Here is a 6,709-nt window from a genome sequence, read left to right on the forward strand (position 1 = left end):
AGTTACCCGATGATAAAGAATTGCACCCTGTATACTACTGCTCATGTGAGCAAAAAGACGACTGAAGCGGAATGAAAGTTCACTAGCTACGAATTAGAGATTTTGGCGGTAGTTGAAGCATTTCGTAAGTTCCGAGTTTACCTTCTAGGTATGCATTTTAAAGTCATAAGCGATTGTAATGCGTTTGCAAAGACGATGGATAAAAAAGATGTGTGCACTAGAGTAGCACGATGGATTCTTGAGATCCAAGAATTTGATTTTGATGTTGAGCACCGTGCAGGAAATCATATACGTCATGCGGATGCGCTTAGTCGCTACCCCGTTATGATTATATCAGAAGATTACATACACAGTAAATTAAAGAATGTCCAAGCACAAGACGACCAATTGAAGGCCATTATCGATATCCTTGCTCAGAAAACTTCCCATAACAACTATTTTATGAAAGCTGGCATACTTTATAAGTTGGTTGATGATGAAGAACTAATTGTAGTTCCCTCTACTCTGCAACGGGAAATTATTAAACATGCTCACGAAAGAGGTCACTTTTCTGTGAAAAAGACGAAGGAAATAATTGCAAAGGAGTATTATATCCCAAAATTAGATGAGAAAATACAACACCAAATAAGATGCTGCATTCCATGTCTAACACTTAATCGAAAGCTTGGTAAAAAAGAAACAGAACTGCATCCACTGCCAAAAGAAGAACTGCCCTTTCAGACGTTCCACATCGATTTTCTTGGACCCTTGGAGTCAACTCACAAGCAGTATAAGCACATTCTTGCAGTTATCGATGGCTTTACAAAATTTTGCTGGTTATACCCAACGAAAACGACATCTACGAAGGAAGTAATCACAAGACTACAACAACAAAGTTTAATTTTTGGAAATCCAGTTCAAATTATTTCTGACAGATGTTCTGCGTTTACTTCTGACGAGTTTAAAGAGTATTGCAAGGCAGAAAATATCGAACTTCATGCAGTTACGACTGGTCTTCCACAAGCGAACGGACAAGTCGAACGCCTTAATGCTGTTATTATATCCGTGTTGTCTAAGATTTCGATAGAAGACCCTAGCAAATGGTATAAGTTTGTCGGCAAAGTGCAACAAACGATTAACTCAACGTACAACAGAAGCACACATTCAACGCCGTTCGAACTACTGATTGGTACAAAGATGCACACAAAAGACGACCTTAAGCTGAAAGAAATAATTCGCGATGAGATGATTCAGATTTTTAACGACAACAGAGATGATCTACGGAATATAGCGAAGCAGCAGATCCTTCGTATGCAAGAAGAAAATAAGAAGACCTACAACTTACGTCGCAGACCTGCTTCCATATACAAAGTCGGTGAACTGGTAGCTATTAAAAGAACCCAACTTGGAGGAGGTTTGAAGCTGAAGCCCAAATATTTAGGTCCGTACCGCATTACCATGGTAAAGGCCAGAGATACATACGACGTGGTCAAAGATACATTGTTCAACGATGGTCCTAGGCGAACTACGACTTGCGCTGCCTATATGAAGCCGTGGGTTCCCTGTGGCATAGACGACCAGGATGCATTCTAGGCGAATGCATACTAGGATAGCCGAGTTGTGGGATTGGGTCTGGCAACTCTGCTGAGCGGGGCGAATTGAGCTAAAGACGAGGCAAAGACGAGGCAGTCGAACCGAAGAGACGAGCGAGAGCGGTTGCAAAAAAGACGAAAGACGAAAGACGAAACGACGCGAAGCAGTAAAGACGACTAATTCTAATTAAAATAATCAAATAAATAGTTTTACATTAAAATAAACTAAAATAATACAAATAAATATATTAAATAGGACAAATTCCTACACTTATCATGCCGTTCGCTAAAGTCAATGTCAGGGGAAGGATAGATTCGTAGTCTCATGTCAATCGAAATTCAGGCCAATACGGATCGTTTTCTGATTTCAGAAACTTTTTGAAATTTTATTAGTAGCAACTTTTCTTTTGAGTATCATTGTTTCTCTTCTCATTTGTTATAAAGACAGAAATTTTAGTCGAAGAAACAAAAATATTGGAATTCCTGCGCAGACCACGGATCCACGGATGAAGCGTGAAACGGTAGAAAAGCAGCTGGTTGATATCTTGAAGACCTCAACCCAGTCTGGTGTCATACAGAATATGAATGATTATTACTACGCCAGCACTTATGTGGAGGATGTGAAAAGGATTCTGATGGATGATAATAAATGGTTCACTCCCAGTGAGATTTCTTTTGGACCACGCAGTCAAATCTCTGTTGGAAGTAAGATGAGCGTAAGCAGTGCTGTGTCCATCAAGGAAGCAGAGACCAGTGTTAACAGTGTGGTGTCCACTTCAAGTACATTGTCCAACTGCAGTGGCATGTCGGCAGAAGCAACGATGCTGTCAACTGCCCAAGACGATGATTAGAAATTTGATTATCCAAATTTTAAAGAATACATATGTGTTAAAATTATACTATCTGTATTATTAAATCGAACTTAGCCGGCTCAATCGGTCAATCCTACAAGATTATTTCAAAGACAACACACAAAGAGGTGAGCAGGTTGTCTGTATAGCTGTTTCAAGAACTACCAAGTTCTATCATCAGCAGACTTTGCTAAAAAACTCCAGAATTGCAATAGCCATACCATGTCTTCAACCCTAAAACTAGTTGGGAATTGCAATGAAGCGGAACCAGAGGGCCGGGGCTAACTTCGACCGCGTCAAAGTTTGTATACCCTTGCAACTTTTTTGGTTACTGTTTCCATCAAACTAGAAAAACGTTTTATCTAAAAAGGCTAATATTTGCGAAAGAACGGCCTACAATCTTAGCATAGGAAACAACGAAATTATTGATCAAAGCCAAAGTTTTCCACCGATCGCATCTATGGGAGCTATATGATATAGCCACTCGATCTTGATCAAATTTGGCAGATTCGTTTATATGTGTAATTAACTCACCAATATTAAATTCACGACAATAGCTCAGAAAATAACGAAGTTATTGAGAAAAGTCACTGTTCGTGACTTTGACGTTTGTATGGGAGCTATATGATATAGTGGTCCGATCTGGATGAATCCGAGATATATAACCCCTGCAGTATATACAAGCCTACATGCAAAATTTCAACTCTGTAGCTCTAATGGTCTAGGAGGAGTTTGCGTTGATCCAGACAGACGGACGGGTGGACGGACGGACGGACATAGCTATATGAACTCGTCTTGTCATGCTGATCAAGAATATATGGTCGGAAATGCTTTCGTCTATGCGTTGCACACTTCTGACCAAAGTTAATGTACCCTTTTTGCAAGAGTATAAAAACTTGCAAAGCCTACAACACCGTAGACCACCTTTTTGTGTATACCCTTATGAGCTATGAAAAATTAGTGTAAGAGCTTCGCCAAACTAAATTTACGACCTGTTATTTTACACACGGTATATTGACCTCGAGCCGGCTAAGTTCGATTTAAACTTCAATAGGTCGTAATCTAACCAGATATATAATAATATAATATGTATTGCTTCTATTGAAGATGATGTCGGTATTTGGTCTAGTTTTAAGTATTTTTACCTGTCATTTAGAATAGAATTCTTTTATTCTGTTCCCATGTGCATAATGGACGTTTTTGTTTGCAACAGGGATGGCTGATAAATGTTTTGGTAGATCAACTGGTCGAATGATAGTATCTTTCAGTTTTAGCTAGCGCTCTTGAGATGCCAGTATGATCTTGTATTGGATCGCATTTCATCATAATTCCATACACCCATGGGGTGATATGGTATAATAAAGACGCCAAAATGTATGTAACAGCCAAAAGGAAGCTTCTTCGACCCCATAAAGAATATACATTCTTGATCAGCACTTAGCCATGTCCTTCTGTCTCTCCGTATGAACAGCTCAGACTACAACAGGTAGAAGCACCGAAATGGGTAAGTAGACTAATGTAGTGTAAACTGTGATCAATATTATTTCAAATTTTTGCACGCCCCCATCCGCCCCTGCAATTTACACAAAAGTGTTTTTCTCGAAGATTATTCAAGCTAAAATTGATGTCTCTAAATTTACGCAAGTCAGTGAGACGACTAGCTTAATTTTGCTTTGAAGACATTAAATATTTTAAATTGATTCGAAACTATCAATGATATTTTCGATTATATTTGTAGCTTCCGAGAAAACTTGCATGTGTTTGAACCTATGTATTTCCTGTAATCTTTGTTCTTCGATTCTTTGGCTGCTTCATACAGTTCTTCAATAGAAAAGCATTTAAATTCAACTCCTGTCAATGAAATAGCATTTTGTGCAAATTATATAAATTATATTATAAATAAACATCTTATTTACAGATTTTTGCCAGTATTTCAACGAAATCAGCCACTGTGCGTGGACAACAACTATTCAAATGTTCCAAATGGGTCGTGTCAATGCCCAAACACATTTGAACTTCATAGTTGTATTACTTGTATGTTGTCATGTTGTATTACTCAAATGTACTTTCCCGCGAAAATATTAATCTTTAGATAGTTTTTAAATTGTACTAATATTATCCGATTATATAGTCAAAAAACGTAATCTCATCTCTGATGTCATTAAAAATGAAGCTTACTTTGCTGTGTGTATAAGTACATTAGAATAATTTAAGCAACAAGGCTAACAAACGAAAATAAAAGCCCAACCTCACCCTCCCCACCATGTCGCTAAGCACTGGAAAAAGTTTATGAAATCAAATGTGGTAGACGGAAGTCTCCATATAGGCTGAGACTCTGGTTTTTTTTCGGTGGATTACAAGTGATGGAAGTTGGAATAGACTGGATAAGGGGGTACTGGATTTATGTATCTATATATACATGGTATGTGTGTGTGTGTGTGTGTGTGTGTATCTAACATGGGCCTTTTGCAACTTGTTTGTTTTCTTTAACCACATATTTTACTCTACTCGTACTCGCACTTGACTCTTTGTACACTCGGCTTTGATTATACCCTGATTTTGTTGGTTGCTTTTGGGTATTTAGGATTTCAGATTTCAGCTTGAAAAGAAATTGGCGTATATTATATTTAAAATATTTAATGCCCTTTTGAAAGTGGCTTTTTTATAAATAATTATCTAAATGCTCCTGCAGAGTAATCTAATGTCGATGCTTGCTAATAAATTTCACTTTTACTTGAATTTTTTCTTGCCTTGTTTTAAGCTTGTACTTTTTAATTTTTCTTCGTATATCCTAAAGCTCTCTGGAAACTTTCTTTTTCCTAGAAGGCCTCCAAACACACGAAAAATAGAAAAGAAAATGCAGTAAATAAACGTTTCAAGACACAATTAGAGTTTGAAATTTGCTGCAATTTGTTGCTGCTGTAAGAGGAAGAAGAAGGCAGAACTGAACTGAAACTTTTACCATATTAAATTACTTTTTATGATGCAACCGAAAAAGAAAAGAAAAAAAAACAAAAATAAAAAGAGAAAAGGACGCACGCTACCTACCATTAAATTTTGGACTTAAACATTGAATATTTTGGCCGACACAAATAACTTGAAACTTGGCAAGTAAATCGTCGTGTTGTGTTGCCGCAAAAACCGCGTGTGCTAAATGAGCCAATAAGGAATGGCCTCAGACCAACAAGCAGAACCAGAACGAAACCCAAGGCCCCGCCTCCTGTTGCCTGCTGTCTCTATTCTCTTGTACTCTCCTGTCGCCATGTCGAAAACCGTTTCGACTCGATGGCACCTACCAAGATGTCGACTTTTCGAGTCGGTGAAGTGAAAGTGGAAGTGGCAACGACAGCACTGATAAGACATTCACTATGTAGCACGGGCAGAAACAGAATAGTCAAAGAACACGGAACAGATTTTAGCTCCATTTTGCCCCTTCAATTGATAAACTTGATCATACTCCTTGGGAATGTGGAGCATTGCTTAGAGAACGTGTATTAATTCATAAGAAATGCGTGTCGAGGTATGGGTGGCATGTCATGTATTTAAAGGGACTTGAATGTAAAGTTTAAAAGATTTTTATATGTAACTCACTTGCTCTATTCGACAGCTCTGGTTCAATGGGTTTGCCTCCATCCAGTCTGCCATTTGTGCCCCCATTTCATTTCATTCTTTTGCAGTTTCCCAGTCGTTGCCTTGTTCCTAGTCATAGCTACATTTTTTCCACTTTTAATGCTCCTTTTGCCTTTTGCTTCTCGGCTTTGGCCATTTACAACGGTTTGATAAGTAATACCCCCCTCCCACACACACACACACACACACACACAGTCACAGTCTCTCCATCCATAACCCAAAGGCAAACTCCCCGCATCCAAACCAAGCGAAACCATGAACAACTTTCCCACCAAATCGCTTCCAGGCTCTTGAAAATGAATGTGCAAATGGCATAGGCTATTTGCTAGACTTGTTGTATTTTGGATGTCTTCTCTCAAGTAGGTGCAAATAGTTGTTGGAGGCACAAACAACAACAACAAAAACATTACCAAAAAAAAAAAAAAAAATGAAGTAAGTAAGTCGTCTCGCCGACTTTGGTATACCATACACCAGTAAAGCAAATATTTCAACTTTATTAAACAAATGCATTTTACAAGCATATCTTAGTATCTCGCTCACTCAGTCATACGAGCACAATAGCGCCCCCACCAGCCAACGGCCAACTCCGGCCTTATGGAAAAACGTTTATATGCATAACTCGACTGTTTTTTGTCCGATTTTGATCAAATTTGGTAT

The sequence above is a fragment of the Drosophila willistoni genome (genome assembly GCF_018902025.1).
Source record: "Drosophila willistoni isolate 14030-0811.24 chromosome XL unlocalized genomic scaffold, UCI_dwil_1.1 Seg142, whole genome shotgun sequence".
Lineage (NCBI taxonomy): Eukaryota > Metazoa > Arthropoda > Insecta > Diptera > Drosophilidae > Drosophila > Drosophila willistoni.